This window comes from Mobula hypostoma, chromosome 7 (assembly GCF_963921235.1).
Source record: "Mobula hypostoma chromosome 7, sMobHyp1.1, whole genome shotgun sequence".
Lineage (NCBI taxonomy): Eukaryota > Metazoa > Chordata > Chondrichthyes > Myliobatiformes > Myliobatidae > Mobula > Mobula hypostoma.
The window spans coordinates 72,461,761-72,480,401 of record NC_086103.1 but is presented as its reverse complement, the minus strand read 5'-3'; positions in this window follow the sequence as shown (position 1 = coordinate 72,480,401).

Below are 18,641 nucleotides of genomic sequence, written 5' to 3'. Positions count from 1 at the left end.
AGTCCTCAGTTTATGGGTAAAGTTATATACGGGTAGTTGACAAAAGCCTTGCAGTGCAAGCATCATTTCCCCTGCTCTTACCACCCACGATCTATCGTGGCAGCTGAAAGACAGAATGGAGCCCTGAAGAGCAGATTAGCTGAACTGTGCAATGAGACTGAGCCAACGTGGCCGGAAGCTCTTCCACCCGCACTCATGACGATGAGCTGTACTCCAAACTGTGTAACAGGCTTATCTCTGTATGAGATCATATTGGGACGTTTCATGCACTTGCCAGTTGCCACTCCCTTTTCAGTAAAACAGATGGACATCCATACTGTGAGTGAAACAAATTACAGTGTTACGTGGCATTAATGCAAACTCTTAAAGGTTTCCATCACCAGCTATCAGAAGCTCAAACCTTTGTAACAACTGCAGAGGGCCTTACCTACCAGCTGAGAGACTGGGTACTGGTGAGAGCTGGCTGACAAAGGAACCACCTGAGAAGGTCCATTCCAAGTGTAACTGACACATACTATATTCTGCTTTAAAAGATCAAGGGAAGTCAATGTGGTTTCAGGCTTTGCAAGTTAAGCCAGCGGTGCTACCAGACCAAGAACTGGTGGACAGACAAACCTTGATGATAAGGACTAATTAACTGAATTTGATCTTCATTACCTGTGATTTTAAGGGATTACTATGCATTATAAATTTTGGTTAATCTGGGTGTGTCATGGTCCTGATTGTTAATTCCCTATTTTGCTCCTAATCTCCTTTGATTATGCCTTGATTCTGATCATTAATTTCCCATTTACTGCTCATTTGCTTTGATGACAGCATACCTGGTCTCCATTAAGAACTACAGTATGAGAATCCCAGCGTCACAACCACCAGTTGCCAGATTGTTGGTCTTTTTTTCCTGTGAGATAACTATGTTCCTCGACTGCTTAGAACCTTTTGTTCTAACTCTAGCTCCTGTTTCAAGGTTTACCTATGAGACTCCGTTTCTCTGAGTCAAGGCTCTGCGTCAAGACTTCATATCAAGGCTCCATGACAAGGTTCCATATCAGAGCTCCGTGTCAAGATTCTTCCTGTTCGCTTTTCAGCGTTTACGCCCGTGTAAGCATCCTAACTCATCTCTGTGCCTGTGTCCTGCACTTGGGTTCGCTTCCTATGCCCTTGTAACAGAATGATCTGGCCAAAAATGGACCCAGCGGACACGAAGATCCTGCAACAAGCCCTCGCCAGCTAGGGTTCCCTACTGGGTCTGCACAATTAACTTCTCCGGGATGTCATGGGGAACCTCCGTTCCCTGTCCGCTAACATAACGAAGATCTGTGACCAGATGGCCTGTGTGTCCACTAATCTTACCCCATCCACTCCTGGAACTCTGTCAGACTAGTCCAGACAGTCTGTAATGGCAACCCCCTACATGTTGGTAACACCCCCAGCAAGAGAGCCGCACATACCTGAACCAGAACCCTATGCTGGGGATTTGGGGAAGTGCCGGGTCTTACTTTTGCAATGCTCCTTGGTGTTCGATCAGCAGTCATCCATGTACGCCTCAGACAAAACTAAGGTAGCTTATATGATGGGGTTGTTGCGGGGAAGTGCCTTAGCGTGGGCTACAGCTTTTTAGGATAATCAACCAGAAATATGCTCTTCATTCCCCACCTTTATCACAGAGATGAGAAAGATCTTTGACCTCCCCGTCCGTGGTAAAGATGCCGCTAAGCGTCTACTGACCCTCCATCAGGGCTCCTGCAGTGTTGCCAAGACCAGTGAGCCTTACCTCTGTGGTGGGGAAGCTGTTGGAAAAGATTCTCAGAGATAGGATGTATGGGCATTTATGGTCTGATCAGGGACAGTCAGCATGGCTTTGTGAAGGGCAGATCGTGTCTAACAAGCCCGACAGAGTTCTTTGAGGAGGTGACCAGGCATATAGATGAGGGTAGTGCAGTGGATGTGATCTACATGGATTTTAGTAAGGCATTTGGCAAGGGTCCACACTGTAGGCTTATTCAGAAAGTCAGAAGGCATGGGATCCAGGGAAGTTTGGCCAGGTGGATTCAGAATTCGCTTGCCTGCAGAAAGCAAAGGGTCGTGGTGGAGGGAGTACATTCGGATTGGAGGGTTATGACTAGTGGTGTCCCACAAGGGTCGGTTCTAGGACCTCTACTTTTTGTGATTTTTATTAACGACCTGGATGTTAGGGTAGAAGGGTGGGTTGGCAAGTTTGCAGATGACACAAAGGTTGGCGGTGTTGTGGATAGTGTAGAGGATTGTCGAAGATTTCAGACAGAGATCGATAGGATGCAGAAGTGGGCTGAGAAGTGGCAGATGGAGTTCAACCGGGAAAAGTGTGAGATGGTACACTTTGGAAGGACAAACTCCAAGGCAGAGTACGAAGTAAATGGTAGGATACTTGGTAGTGTGGAGGAGCAGAGGGATCTGGGGGTACATGTCCACAGATCCCTGAAAGTTGCCTCACAGGTAGATAGGGTAGTTAAGAAAGCTTATGGGGTGTTAGCCCGCATAAGTCGAGGGATAGAGTATATGAGTCGTGATGTAATGATGCAGCTCTATAAAACTGTGGTTAGGCCACACTTGGAATACTGTGTCCAGTTCTGGTTGCCTCACTATAGGAAAGATGTGGAAACATTGGAAAGGGTACAGAGGAGATTTACCAGGATGCTGCCTGGTTTAGAGAGTATGGATTATTATCAGAGATTAAGGGAGCTAGGGCTTTACTCTTTGGAGAGAAGGAGGATAAGAGGAGACATGATAGAGGTATACAAGATATTAAGAGGACTAGATAGAGTGGACAGACAGTGCCTCTTTCCCAGGGCACCACTGCTCAATACAAGAGGACATGGCTTTAAGGTAAAGGGTGGGAAGTTCAAAGGGGAGATGAGAGGAAGGTTTTTTACTTAGAGAGTGGTTGGTGCATGGAATGCACTGCCTGAGTCAGTGGTGGAGGCAGATACACTAGTGAAATCTAAGAGACTACTAGACAGGTATATGGAGGAATTTAATGTGGGCGGGGGGGTTATATGGGAGGCAGGATTTAAGGGTCGGCACAACACTGTGGGCCAAAGGGCCTGTACTGTGCTGTACTATTCTATGTTCTATTCCGTGGAGTTCTGGACGTTAGCGGCCGATGCGGGGTGGAATGACGAGGCACTCCAAGAGGTCTCACTGAGGTGACCTGGTGAAAGACGAGTTGGTGGCGGGGGATGACACCAACAGCCTGGATTCATTGCTCTCTCTAGTCACCAGGTTAGACAATCATCTTCGCAAATGCCATAAGGAAAGAACAAGCCTCTCTTCTGCTGCTTCAAGAATAGCTCCCAGCCCGGCCATTTCCTCCGCCGCGGGAGAGGAACTCATGCAGCTGGGATGGAACCGCCTCTCTCCCGCTGAGCGACTCCGGAGATTGCGAGCGGGGGAGCGTCTCTATTGCAGCCAGTCCGGCCACTTCTGTGCTACCTGTCCCCTTTGGCCAAAGAAGGAAGTCTCACCAGTAGAAAGGGGGACCCCGGTGAGCCAGACAACATTTCCTTCCGTTCCTGGAACCTGGATGCAGATCCTGGCAACTTTATTACAACAAACAATCCCTACCTTTGTCAGCTCTGGTGGACTCCGGTGCTGAGGGCAATCTTCTGGATGAAGATGTAGCTTCCCGGGCCAGAATTCCTAGGGAGCCGTTGAGTACTCCTCGGGAGGCCAGGGCACTAGATAGCAGACTCCTGGCCTGGGTCACGCACTGCACACCACTCCTATCCCTTATTCTCTATGGAATCCATCTGGAGCAGGTACAATTTAACTTAATTTCCTCTCCTCAAGCTCCTATCGTTCTTGGGTACCCCTAGTTAAGCCACCACAATCCCCACTTTTTAATTGGCCCACTGGGAAGATAGCCAGCTGGAGTCCGTTCTGTCACTCCACTTGTCCTTAATCGGCCCTTTCCCCCGTGAAAGTCACCGCGACCTTGTCTGCCGCTGAAACCCCTGACATCCAAGATTCCAGCAGAGTACCACAATCTGGGAGAAGTGTTCAGCAAGTACCAGGCTCTTTCCCTGCCTCCACACCACCCTTATGATTGTGCTATTGACCTTCTCCCCGGAGCCCCTCTACCAGCCAGTCGGCTGTATAACCTGTCCCGGCCAGAAAGGAAAGCAATGGAGGCCTACCTAAATGACTCTCACGGTGGGCATTATCCGACCCTCATCCTTCCCTCTTAGTGCAGGTTTCTTCTTCATGTGGAAGAAAGACGGTTCACTGCGTTCCTGCATAGACTACCGGGGCCTAAATAGCATAACCATAAAGAACAAATATCCACTACCCCTTCTCAACTCTGCTTTCGAACCACCTCACGGAGCCACCATCTTCTCCAAGTTGGACCTACAAAGTGCCTATCATCTGGTCAGGATAAGGGAGGAAGATAAGAGGAAAACAGCGTTCAACACCCCACTTGGTCACTTCGAATACCTAGTCATGCCATTCGGCCTCACCAATGCTCCTGCCGTTTTCCAAGCCCTGGTAACCGATATCCTTCGAGATTTTATTAACCACTTTGTGTTTGTTTATTTGGATGACATTTTAGTCTTCTCCAGCAATCCTCAGGAACACACCCAGCATGTCTGCCAGGTTCTGCAGAGGCTTTGGGAGAACAAACTATTCGTAAAAGCTGAGAAGTGCAAGTTTCACGTTCCGTCAGTTAGCTTCTTAGGACACTTTATTGTCGCCAAACAATTGATACTAGAGCGTACGATCATCACAGCGATATTTGATTCTGCGCTTCGTGCTCCCTGGAGTACAAATCGATAGTAAATAGTAAAAATTTAAATTATAAATCATAAATAGAAAATAGAAAAGGGAAAGTAAGGTAGTGCAAAAAAACCAAACCGAGAGGCAGGTCTGGATATTTGGAGGGTATGGCCCAAATCCAGGTCAGGATCCGTTCAGCAGTCTTATCACAGTTGGAAAGAAGCTGTTCCCAGATCTGGTCGTACAAGTCTTCAAGCTCCTGAGCCTTCTCCCGGAGGGAAGAGGGTTGAAAAGTGTGTTGGCTGCATCATCGAGAGCGGGCAAGTGAGGGCGGATCCCGAAAAGATCCGGGCGGTAGCGGAGTGGCCTACACCCACGACACACAAGCAACTCTAGCCATTTCTGGGGTTCGCAAACTTTTATCGTCGTTTCATGCAGCGCCCCTTACTCGACTCACCTCTCCTAAGAACCTGTTTCACTGGGACCCCAAACCAGATGCTACCTTCTCGGAGCCGAAGAGGCGTTTCACCTCCGCTCCCATCCTGGTTCAACCAGAGCCCTCCTGTCAATTCATTGTGGAGGTCAACGCCTCCAACTCTAGGGTGGGAGCGGTCCTCTCCCAACATTCAGGCCTGGACCAAAGACTTCATCCCTGTGCCGCCTTTTCTCACCAGCTGTCTCCCCCGCCGAACGAAATTATGACGTATGGAACTGGGAGTTACTGGTGGTCAACTTGCTTTGGAAGAGTGGAGGCACTGGCTGGAAGGGAGCGGAACACTCAGTATGTCCAGGTTCAGTCTGAGTCAGGGTGCGGCCTCGCAGGTGCCTGTGGACACTAATTCTCGCCAGCGTCATGAACTGAGGTGTAGCGGGAGCTGGAACATGGAAGACAGTGAGAGCAGCTGTTGAAGGGCTCTGCACTTAGTGATCGATTGCTCTCTCTCTTGATAGTCAGTGAGATTTTGCTGCTGATTCCTGAGTCGGGGAACTTGAAATAAAAGCAATGCTTCAGACTGGCTGTAACATTGGAACAGCGACTGCTTGTCTCCCCTCTCGCTATGGAAGGAGCGATATCTGTCTCTCCCTTGCTAGTGAGAGGGAGGGTCTGTGGGATGTTGAAATGTTGGAGTAAACAGCTATTTTTATGATGTTCTGTAGGCCATGGTCTCTCTTTGGGGCCTTTGCTGTTGCTTGCATGGTGGGAGTGGGAATGCCGATGCTTTATGATAGAATGAGGGGGGAGGCAGGAGGGTTGATGCTGCTTGTGCGTGAGAGGAGGTAGGGGGATGTGGCGGTTCTTACATTTTTTTCTGTCATGTATTCTTTGAGGTTTTTCTTTTGTTTCGAGGATGTCCGTGGTGAATGAGAATTTCAGGTTGTATATTGTATACATCCTCTGATATTAAACGGAACCATTGAAACCAATGAGTACGTTCAATGCCTATACCACTGGTGACCCTTCAAACCCCAATGGGTATGTGGGCCTCAGGCCTTTCCCTGTCTGCCAGGGGTACCCCTTCTAAAATGGGATATTTGGTCTGTACTGAATCCATGGAGGAATTGTCGCTATCTGGCTGATGTAGTACCATATATGAACCACTTGATTATGCTGTCTCTGCACTAGTGTTCCTGGTCTGGGGACCTGACTGACTGGCTCGTGAAAGCATTGATATGGCCTGAGTGCTGCTGGAAAAATTGGCTAATGATACAGCCATAGCGCTGCATGGTATGAGCCAGGCCATCAATGACGTCACCATCGAAATGGTGGCAATCTGCATTGTGTTCTTTTAATTCGACTAGCATTAGGCTTTTTGTTGGCTGAGTAGAGTGCCAGGAATATTGCATGTACATCCCTGATACACCTGAGAACATCGCGGATTTAGCTGTGCATACCCAACTGGAGTGGACAACTCCATTGTCACCAAGGGGACCTTTTAGCTGGCTTCACTCTTTTTCCATAGTTATAATATTCCCTACCATTTGTAATATTTGCCTTAATCACTTGCCTGAGATTACTCTATGGAGTGATGGCTCACATAACACCTGCCTCCTCCATGATCAAACAGCCAACTCTCCCTGATGGAATTGTCATGGAGTTTCAGGGATCTGTGCTATTGAAATTCATTAAGATTTGTGTTGCCCTCTACAGGACAAAAGGGAGGGAGTGTGGATGTTGCAGCAAGGCAAGCATTAACATTACGTCCAGGCATGGATACATTGCAGATGAGTGCAGACAACCCAAAAGAAAGGTATTTGAAGAGCATAGCTTCCTCTTGCATAGCCGTTTATGCTTATTGGAGATGAGTTAAGAATATAACAAAAGGATGCTAAACACACACACCACCTGGGGGTCATTTGCTTTCCTAACTTCAAAATGTCATCAGTTGTTAGCTTGTTGCTTCTATTGACAGATAACTCATTTGTGAATTGTAATGCAAGTAAGGAATTCAAACATACACAGCTTACCAAATGGTAAATATCCGTAACTGCTAGTCAATACTGTATAAAATTAGCAATTTTCTGTTCTGACTAAAAAACTGCAAGGCTAAAAAGACCCCGATGGGAGTTGTATACAGACCTTCAAACTGTAGTAAAGATGTGGTCTGAAAATTACAATGGGAGATAGAAAATCCATGTCAAAAGGGCAATGGGATTTCAATATTTCGGTAGATTGGGAAAATCAGGTTGGTGCTGGATCACTGGAGGGGATATTTGTAGAATGCTTATGAAATGGCTTTTTAGAGCAGGTAGGGGATCAGCTTTCTGGATTGGGTGTTGTGCAATGAACCAGAATTGATTAGAGAGTTTAAGGTAAAGGTGCCCTTAGGGGTCAGTGATCATAATATGATTGAATTCACCCTGTAACTGGAGAAGGAGGAGCTAAAGGCAGATGTATCAATATTACAGTGGAGTAATGGGAATTAGAAGACAAAATTGATTGAAAGGGAACACTTTCAGGGATGATGGCAGAGCAGCAATGGCTGGAATCTCTGGGAGCAATTCAGAAAGTGTAGGAAAGATACATCCAAAAGATGTATTCTAAAGAGAGGATCAGGCAACTGTGGCTGACAAGAGAATTCAGAGTCAACATAAAAGCTAAAGAGAGGATATAATACAGCAAAAGTTAGTAGGAAATCGGAGGATTGGGAAGCTTTTAAAAACCAACAGAACGCAATTAAGAAGTCATAAAGAAGGAAAAGACAGATATGAAGATACGCTAGCCAATAATATTAAAGAGAATACTAAAAGTTTCTTCAGACATATGAAGTGTAAAAAAAAGCGATGAGAGTATATATCGGACCACTGGAAAAATGATGCTGGAGAGGCAGTAATGGGGGACAAAGAAATGGAGGACGAACTGAATAAGTATTTTCCATCAGTTGTCACTGTGGAAGACAATAGCACTAGTTGGATAGTGTCAGGCAGCAGAGCTGTGTGAAGTTACCATTACTAGGGAGAATGCGCTTGGGAAACTGAAAGGTCTGAAAGTAGATAAGTCATCTGGATCAGATGGTATCCACCCTAGAGTTCTGAGGGAGGTGACTGAGGAGATTGTGAGGCATTATTAATGATCTTCCAAGAATCGATGGATACTGGCATGGTTCCAGAGAACTTTAAAATTGCAAGTCATTCCACTCTTCAAAAAGGGACAGCAGCAGAAGAAAGGAAATTATAGATCAGAAATATGTCCTCAGTGGACGGGAAGATGTTGGAATCAATTGTTAAGGATGTGATTTCAAGGTACTTGGAGGTGCATGATAAAATAGGTTATTGTCAGCATGCTTTCCTTAAGAGAAAATCATACCTGACAAAACCGTTGTAATTCTTTGAAGAGATATCAAGCAGGATAGACAAAGGAACATCAGTAGATGTTGTGTACTTGGACTTTCAGAAGGCTTTTGACAAGGTGCTACACCTGAGGCTGCATAATAAGTTTAGAGCCCACAGTATTACCGGAAAGATACTATTGTGGATAGAGCATTGGCTGGATGACGGGAGGGAAAGAATCAGAATAAAGGTAGCCTTTTATGGTTGGTTGCTGGTGACTAGTGGTGTTCCATAGGGATCTGTGTTGGGACCACTTCTTTTTATGTTATGTCATTGATTTGGATGGTGCCATTGATGGCTTTGTGGCCAAGTTTACAGAGGATGTGAAGATAGATGGAGGGACAGGTAGTTTTGAGGAAGCAGAGAGGCCACAGAAGGACATAGACAGATTAGGAGAATGGGCAAAGAAGTGGCAAATGGAATACAGTGTTGGGGAGTGTCTAGTCATGCACTGGTAGAAAAATAAGAGTATAGACCATTTACTAAATGGGGAGAAAATGGGGAGTATTGTGAGCAGTTTTGGGCCCCTTATCTAAGAAAGGATGTGCTGACATTGGAGAGGGTTCAGGGAAGGTTCACGAAGACGACTGCAGGATTGAAAGGCTTATCATATGAGGTGTGTTTGATGGCTCAGGGCCTGTACTCACTGGAATTGAGAAGAATGAGGGGCATCTCATAGAAACCTATTAAAGGTTGAAAGGCCTCTATAGAATGGATGTGGAGAGAATGTTTACTATGGTGGGGGTGGGGGTCTAAGATCAGAGGACACAGCTTCAGGATAGAGGGAAGTCCATTTATAATGGAGTTGAGGAGGAATTTCTTTAGCGAGAGAGTAGTGCATCTGTGGAATTTTTTGCCACGGGCGGCTGTGAAGGCCGAATCATTGGCCAAGGCAGTGGTTGATAGATTCTTGATTATTCAGGGTATGAAGAGATACGGGGGAGAAGTCAGGAGATTGGGACTGAGGAGGCTTATTGTTTTATCTTGTACTACCTCAATGCACTGTTGTAAGGATTTGATGAATTGATCGGTACGGATGGTACATAAGACAGGGTTTTCGCGCTACCTGTGAAAATAATAAACTAATGTACCAATTTACCACTTCGCTGCAGGAATAAAAGGAGCTATTTCTTGATTCTTTGCTGATAAATTACTATCATCTGAAGGAAATAAACCACAGTAATGAGGCAGAAATGCATATTTATCCAGAACTCCTCATAAGAAAAATTATCGATGTCAGATGGATCTATTTTGAGCTCGGGTCATGCAAAAGTAAATATCATGCTAAGCAAAAATAAGAGAATATATTAGATAATCTGAACCATTAACACAGCTTATTTGCAATACTCTCCTTGCCTTGGGGGAAAGAAAAACAAACCATTTCACCATTCATTAATTTTTCTCCAAGTATTTGCCTTCTTCAATGTTTTAAGTGCAGTGGTGTTCTTTAAATCACTTATACCTTAATTTCAGACAAATGGGAAACTGGAGGACGCATAATAAACTTAATCATGCAATATTAAAGGGAAGCAGAAGCAGGCATTTCTAAACTTCACATGTATAAGTCTTTGAAGGGACTAAGACAAGCTAATGCACACTCAGTGGCCAGTTTATTAGGTACAGGAGTGGAACCGAATGTGACCTTCTGCGCTGAGCCCATTCACTTCAAGGTTTGATGTGTTGTGTGTTCAGAGATGCAGTTCTGCACACCACTGCTGTAATGTGTGGTTACTTGAGTTACTGTCACCTGCCTGTCTGTTTGGATCTGTCTGGCCATTCTCCTCTGACCTCCCTCATTAACGAGGCATTTTTGCCTACTGAACAGCCACTCACTGGATGTTTTCTTTTTTTTTTCCACTATTCTCTGTACAACTCCAGCAACCGTAGTGCATGAAAATTCCAGGAGACTGGCAGTTTCTAAGACACTCACCAACAATCTATCCATGATCAAAGCCACTTAGGTCACCAGTCTGACACTTGGTCCCAACAACAACTGAACATCTTGACCATGTCTGCGAGCTTTTGTGCATTGAATTGCTGCCATATGATTGACTGTTTAGATATTTGCACTAATAAGCAGATGTACAGGTGCACTTAATAAAGTGGCCTTCTTCCTCAAAGGTGAGGGATTCCCTTCCTTCACCAATGATGCTGCCCTCACCCGTATTTCCTCCATTTCCCCGACATTTGTCCTCACCCTATCTTTCTACTGCCTTAACAGGGATAGAATTCCTCCTTTCCTCACATTATACTCCACAACTTCCGCCTTCTTCAATGGGATCCTACCATCAAACATACCTTTACCTCCCCCCACTCTCCACTTTCTTCAGGGATCACTCCCTCCATGAGTCCCTTGTCCACTCCTCCCTCCCCACTAATCTCTCCCCTGGCACTTACCCCTTCAAGCAGCAGAAGTGCTACATCTGCCCATTTGTCCCAAACAGTCTTTTCAAGTGAGGCAACACTTCACCTGTGAATATGTTGGGGTTATCTACTGTATCTGGTGCTCCCAATGTAGCCTCTGCTGTATTGATGAGACCTGACATAGATTGGGGGGCTGTTTTGTCAAGCACTTTCCTCCATCTGCAAAAAGCAGTATTTCCTCATGGCCAACCATTTTAATTCCCATCCCCATTCCCATTCCAATATGTCGGTCCATGGCCTTCTCTACTGCCATGATGAGGACACTCTCAAGTTGAAGGAGCAACACCTTGTATTCCACCTAGGTGGCCTTAAGCCTGATGGCATGATGATTGATTTCTCCAACTTCTGGTAATATTTCCCTCTCTTCCCTTTTCTTCAATTCCCTGTTCTGACCCCCTTTTACCTCTTCTCTTCTCACCTGCCTATCACCTTCTCTTAGCGCCTCTCCTCCTCTTTCTCCCATGGTCTGCTCTCCTCTCCTATCACATTCCTGATTCTCATGTACTTTTCGCCTCCTGGCTTCTACTTCACCCCACTCCCTTACCTACCTGACTTCACCTATCACCTTCTAGCCTGTACTCCTTCCCTACCTCCCACCTTCCTATCCTGGTTTAGTTCCTTTTCTTTTGGCAGTTCTGGTGAAGATTCTTGACCCGAAACATCAACTGTTTATTCATTTTCATCGATGCTGCTTGACCCTGCTGGGTTCCTTCAGCATTTTGTGGGAGCAATGGCTTTTGTAGAGATTGGAAGAAGGAGATCATGGAAGTCATTGGTGTATTAGCAGAAGTGCCAATAAGCAACTGGCATATGGCTCATCAGATGAACTGCAGCATGGGTTTGAAAAACAGTAGGAAATAAACTTTGTTAATCAGATTATGATATTTCATTCATTTCTAACCCCCACCCCCCCCCACCCACCATTCAGTGTTAGTTAACTTTCTTTGTTGGATGAGTTGCATTTTATACTACTTGTGCCCTCTAAGGGCTCATTACATTAAAACTGTGAAGCCACTCTAGTTTTAAGTTATCTATTGCAGTAAAGAAGAAAATCATGTCAAATCATAAACAGGAGAAAGTCTACAGACGCTGAAAATCCAAAGCAACACACACATAATGCCGGAGGAACTCAGCAGTTCAGGCGGCCTCTGTGGAAAATAGTAAACAGTCGACATTTCAGGCCGTAACCCTTCTTCAGGACCGAGTCAAAGAGTGATAAAAAAGTTTGATTATTTTCTTCTACATTTCCTGGGACATTAAACTCAAAGGCCAAGAAGGACTTTATCCTCCCCCTCAGGCTGGGTAGAGGCCAGGAGGGTGTTCCCACCTTCTGCTGTATCAATGTGAGATTGTGAGCAAGTGTTGTCCAAGCGACAAAAAGGGTTTAATTAACTAAATCCACCAATGATATTGGCAAGTTGCTTTATCTCTGTACATGTATCCATATGTCCAATAGTGTAGGTGCTGGTGATTTGGAAGCATGCTTGCTTGTCCATCTGTGTCCAAGTGTGGTAGTATAGGAGAAGAACAACCTGGGAAAGTATGTGCATGTTTACATATCTTCAGGTATACGAGCAAGCATTGCAGATGAAGACAGGGCACTTAACTACAGTGCTTATGACTGTTCTGTCTAAAAGATCTTCCATGTGCCTCCTCTTTCATTAAAGAACAATGAAGGCTCCATAGCCTTTCATCTGTTTTACATCAGTACAGACTGTCCAGAGTTGACCTTTCACCCACGGGAACAGAGACGTCACCTGGGAACAGAAAGCTCTTTACAGGGACTGGTTTCCTGTGTAAAAAGAGAGTTGATTTCAAGGAGAAAAATATGGTTCTCAGGGAGCTGTATTGTGGAACTTGCTAGCTGGGATTGGGACAACTGTAGAGGTACATGTGTGAATTGAGCTGCTGAAGATCTGGACAATGTTATTTGCTCAGTGCTGTCTGGTGTCTGGTTGCTTTACAGAGCCTCGAAGTACTGTTCTCCCTCAGAATATCAGCACCTCCCTCACCACTGGCCCTCAGCCCTCTCATTTTTGACTCATTTTTAGGAAATCCAGACTGCAGCTCCTCCCAGTGGAATGCTGCAGAGAGATGCCAGCTATTCCAAGGCCAGAGTCATGGAGTCAAGCAGCATGGAAGCATTCCATTTGGCCCAGCACATTTATTCTGAGTAAAGTAGGCTAGTCCTATTTGCTTGTGTTTGGCCCATATTCTTCTAAATCTTCCCTATCCACGTACCTGTTCGTTACTGCCCATTACACCACTGGCATATAGGACAGCAAAATCAACTTCCCAGCTCGTTAATTCACCTCTATCCCCCCCCCCCCAGTCCTCAGTTTCACCTATCACTTTGTGTTTCTTCCTCTGCTCCCCCCACCTTCTAACTCTGACTCTTCATCTTTTTTTCTCCAATCCTGATGAAGGGTCTCCACCCGAAACATTGACTATACTCTTTCCATAGATGCTGCCTGGTCTGCTGAGTTCCTCCAGCATTTTGTGTGTGTTGCTTGGATTTCCAGTATCTGCAGATTTTCTTTTGCATGTGAACATTTAACATCTACTTTACCTATTGTATGTCCCTTAATTATTTGCTAAGCCTCTGCAAACCTCAACCTCCTTTGCTCCAGGAAAAACAGGCTCTGCCTATCCAGTATCTCCTTATAACTCAAGCTCTCCAGCACTGGCAACATCCTTGTGGATCTTTTCTGCAGTCTCTCAGATCTATTATAGCATTTAATGCTGGTGGTGAGGGATACAGAATGAGCAAAAGTTTGCGAGGGAACATGATGTTTATAACCGTAATAAATTCTAACTTGAACCACGTTTGTCAATATTTATTGACAATATTGCTCCGTCGTGAGCTTAAACCATTTCTGTCCAATCATGCAAGTATCAAGAAACCAGCAGTAGTTGTAAATGCAATTAAATTACAGGCATGAGAGATGGATTGGTAGATCATACAATGTGGTCCCCCTTTTTAACTTAAACCTTTCACAAAGCCTCGTCAAGATGAAAGAAACTCAGAAACCGATGACTCATGGGTTGTAAGGAACTTTTCCATCCTCTTCAATGAAAGAGAAGGCATGGATTTAGCTCTGAAGGGACAAGTACTGCAAATGACATTAGTGTGTCAGTGATAGAAGGTTGCTTCTCATAGCTGTTAGGACCATATAACATAATGTAATAACCTTTTGGATGATGCATGCTTAGTTATACACAGCTAGCCCTGAATTGTTGAAAATTAAGTGTTGATTCAGAGTTGGTCATTCATTTTCAGATCAGTAAATAAATCTAATCAGAAATTATCTTCACGATCGTCAAATTAGCCTACAGCTTATTTTTCAGTCAACTAATTCTCTCTCAGGGTGAGTCACTATGGCTGATACTGACATTGCATAAAGCATGCAAGGGTGATTTGTGACCAGAAGCGCCAGACAGAAGTTATAAGAGGTTGTGATTTGAGCTGGGAATGATTACAACCATGTTCTATTTCTGAATTCAGTGGTTTTCAAGCATGTCTTAGTTTCTAGGTTGTGAACAACAGAAGTAGGATAGACCATTGTTGGTTGAACTACCATGTTGATCAAAGTAACCAAAATGTTAACCAATCAGACAGGACAACAAAGCAAGGCAGCTGAATTGTATGGTACAGTAAAAAAGTATTCCTACTTTCACAGACACTTTGGTGTACTTGCAAGGCAATAGCAAGGGTTTATGATCAGGTACTTGTGTGGTGTTATTATAATAGAAGAGATGAGGCGGTCAACCTGTAAGGAGCAAGATCCGACTATCAGCAACATCATGACTAGATAAGGTGTTCTTGCAGTATTGATTCAAGGGAAAATATTGCTCCTGTTTCAAGTTGGAGAGCTCCGGGACATCTTTTCAGGTTTTGTGCATAAGGTCCAGCAGAGAGACATGAACAATGATGCTCGTGATTCTTGAATAAAAGCCACCAATTGAATCACTGCTAATCTTTATGAAGGAAATGTGTTCTTGAGATCTTTCCAGCAGTTTGTGTTAGGTGAAGGGGTATGTTATTACTTTACGTATTTAAAAATATGTAAGACTACCAGGTACTGTCTAACTTGCAAGCAACATTTAATTATTTTAATTTTAAATAAATGCACTCAATTAATTTTGTAAGCAAGTTGCTGCTCTGGTATTGAGTTTTGAGCTCCTTATTGCAATAATTGGAGCAAAGGTTTGGAGTTTTTTTTTACTTAGCTTGAGCCAATACAGTGATTTCCCAGATAGAACAAAACTTACAGACTTACAGTACATCAAAACACAATGTGTGATCTGTTTGTCAGTGGCTGGATTCCTTCTTGATGTTCAGTCTAGTACAGGCATAGCTAAGCACATTCATTTTCTCAATGGCTAGGAACTTTTACACTATTCCAGTGCTGTTCAGTATAGTGGCTTTTGAAGATTTACGTAAATATTGCCGTGTAGACCTAATTGTTTAATACTATTGTGGTTGATACCAGTTGTGGATATTACTACAAGGACAATGTATACCCTGTTTGTGTTCCATAGTCTTTCAATTTCCTCCATTAATTCATCATATTTCTGCTGTTTTTCACTTATTGATTTCGGTATGTTATGTGTTTGCAATGGCTATATCTATTAAATAAGTTGTTCTTGCTTTTTTTATCCTGTAATATTATATCCCGATGGTTACTATGGATTGTCCTGTATGTAATAATGGAGCAGTTCTAATATAATTTGTTGGACCCTGACTCTAAAGCTGGACCAAGCTTGTTTTTATGGTAAGGTATGTTGTCTTTTATGAGTAAGCAATATTTTGCTGAATGGTGTTTGCCACTTGGTTGTGCCTGTGTAAGTAATCAGATTGAGTTAAACTGCTGCAGAATCCCATAAGTGTTGGATTGTTTCTGGTTCCTCTTTGCCATTTTCTGCACTTATCATCTTGAATTTGTTGTTTATGTATGAAGCCCCTCACCGGGCTCGTATGGAAACTTGCCTCATTGCCGGCACTACTAACAGCCACGAGACTCAGCAATGAGAAGGCCACCTTTCATAAACAATATACGTCGAGGGTCGGTCTGATTTGGGATTCAACCAAACAGTAACGTCGTGATGTTCTGATTAAAGAAACCTTGATTTGAGCGAATGCTGTGGAAATATTGCGCATACACAATTGGCAGTCAGCAAGAAATAACAAATCATACACCGCATAAAATTATAAAGAAAGTATATTAAAAAAATTCAACTTTATTGAACAGTTAGTAGCGGGGAGAAAAGGGCCAGCTGCAGTTAACCCAGTCCAAATGTGCACATCGTTGGAGCTCCTCTTGAAGTTATCGTTTTACTCACATGCTGGACCCATGGTCTACGTGAAAGCACACAGCACACCCCGAACATCGCTCAAAATCCATCTTGAACAAACAGACGCTCTCTCTGGAGTACTGGCCCTTCCTTCTTGGAGCCATTCATCTGCACAAAACACATCGTGCAACAGGGACGCTCCTTCCACTGCATCCTCAGTCATCTTCCCTCCTGTCCTCTGCACCACTCCTGCCAAACAAACCCACAAACCCCACCAGTGTCCATCACAATCTCTCTCCGCCCAGCTCTCTGTAGAAGTTCCTCCAATTCCACCATTGTGATCGGCAGACACAACATTTCTAAGCTAAACATCACAGCCCCTTATCTTCACCCAAAACCCAAACAGATCAGCGAGACACACTGCTTCTACAGAAAGCTACTAAATGAAATAACCTACATCAGTAGCAGCAAAAATCTTAACCAGGCTATTACATGTATTTTTGATAATGTATTGTGTTAACCAGCTGGTCCTGTATTGCCACAAAGAACCTTTCAGTTTCTGGGAAGTGATCTCTAACTCTGAGCTAGGTGTTCAAAGCTTCTTTATCAACATCTAGTCTCCTCCGATCGTGGGGATGCCTTCCATGGAGGATCATACTCTTCCATTGGTTAACTTTTCTTTCTATAGTGATAACTTCCTCATTTCTCTAGATTGTGTTTTCATTTAAGTTTAGTGGTGTGTACTTTTTGTTAAAATTGCATACGCCCATGTGGAGTGCTGAATCTTGCTTTTGATGATGAAAATATATCCTTAGAAGTTTGAGCTGTTGTGTAATTTTGTTACGGCTGCTATTCCTCTTCCTCCTCCTGTCCTAAGGAGTGTTAATCTGAGTGTTTGAGTGTACATAGTGTTTTCTAAAATTTGTTATTTCAGTTCTTATTTTTCTTTGTGAATTTTCCAGATTGGATTCGGACCAAGATGTTATTCCAAATGAATACGTTAATATTGGTGTAGAGAAAATGTTTATTGCCTTTGTTATATTTTTTGATTTCGGTTTGGCAGATTTTCTTAAGCCTCAAGGTAAGTGCTGTCAGGTTTTCTCTTTATCTCACTATGATCAATTCACTTTGCTTGTTTATATTCCAGATACTTACAGTATATGTTTCATATTCATTTATCGGTTTTATTGTATCCTGCTGCTCTGTTTTATATTCTACTAGTTCTATTGCACCTTTCTTTCTGTTTAAAGTTCTGCATTTATCTAGTCCAAAGTTCATTTTTATGAACTATTTGAATTGATTGCTTTAGCTTTACTGATGAAGGAGTGCATAATTTCATATCGTCCATGTACAGAAGGTGTGTCAAGATATAATTCATTTGGCTGTTTCTGATTTGACCAACCAATCAGAAGGATTAGACCCAGATAGAAACATAGAAAACCTACAGCACAATACAGGCCCTTCGGCCCACTAAGCTGTGCTGAACATGTCCTTTCCTGAGAAATTACCTAGGGTTACCCATAGCCCTCTGTATTTCTGAGCTCTATATACCTGTCCAGGAGTCTCTTAAAAGACCCTATCATATCCGCCTCCACCACCATCATCGGCAGCCCATTCCACGAACTCACCACCCTCTGTGTAAAAAATTTACCCCTGCTATCTCCTCTGTACCTACTTCCAAGCACCTTAAAAATATTCCCTCTCATGCTAGCAATTCCACCCTGGGAAAAAGCCTCCGACTAACCACACAATCAATGCCTCTCATCATCTTATACACCTCTATCAGGTCACCTCTCATCCTCTATCGCTCCAAGGAGAAAAGGCTTGAGTTCACTCAACCTGTTTTCATAAGGCATGCTCCCCAATCCAGGCAACATCCTTGTAAATCTCCTCTGCACCCTTTCTATGGTTTCTACATCTTTTCTGTAGTGAGGCGACCAGAACTGAGCACAGTACTCCAAGTAGGGTCTGACCAGGGTCCTATATAGCTGCAACATTACCTCTCGGCTCCTAAACTCAATCCCACGTTTGATGAAGTGAGCACACTGAGCATCCAAAAGATGAGACTACTTCACCATACTTTCTAATGACATTAGAAGTTTCCGGAAGCAGAGCCGGTGGATTTGTTATGGAGTCAATCAGAGGGGAGGTCTCTGTACCCCTGCCAACTCTCATTGACTGTGACCATAATCCCAACACCTGAAGTTACAGGACATAGCAACACACACAAAATGCTGAAGGAACTCAGCAGGCCAGGCAGCATCTATGGAAAAGAGTACAGTCGACGTTTCGGGCCAAGACCCTACAGCAGGACTGGAGAAAAAAAGATGAGTAGATTTTAAAGG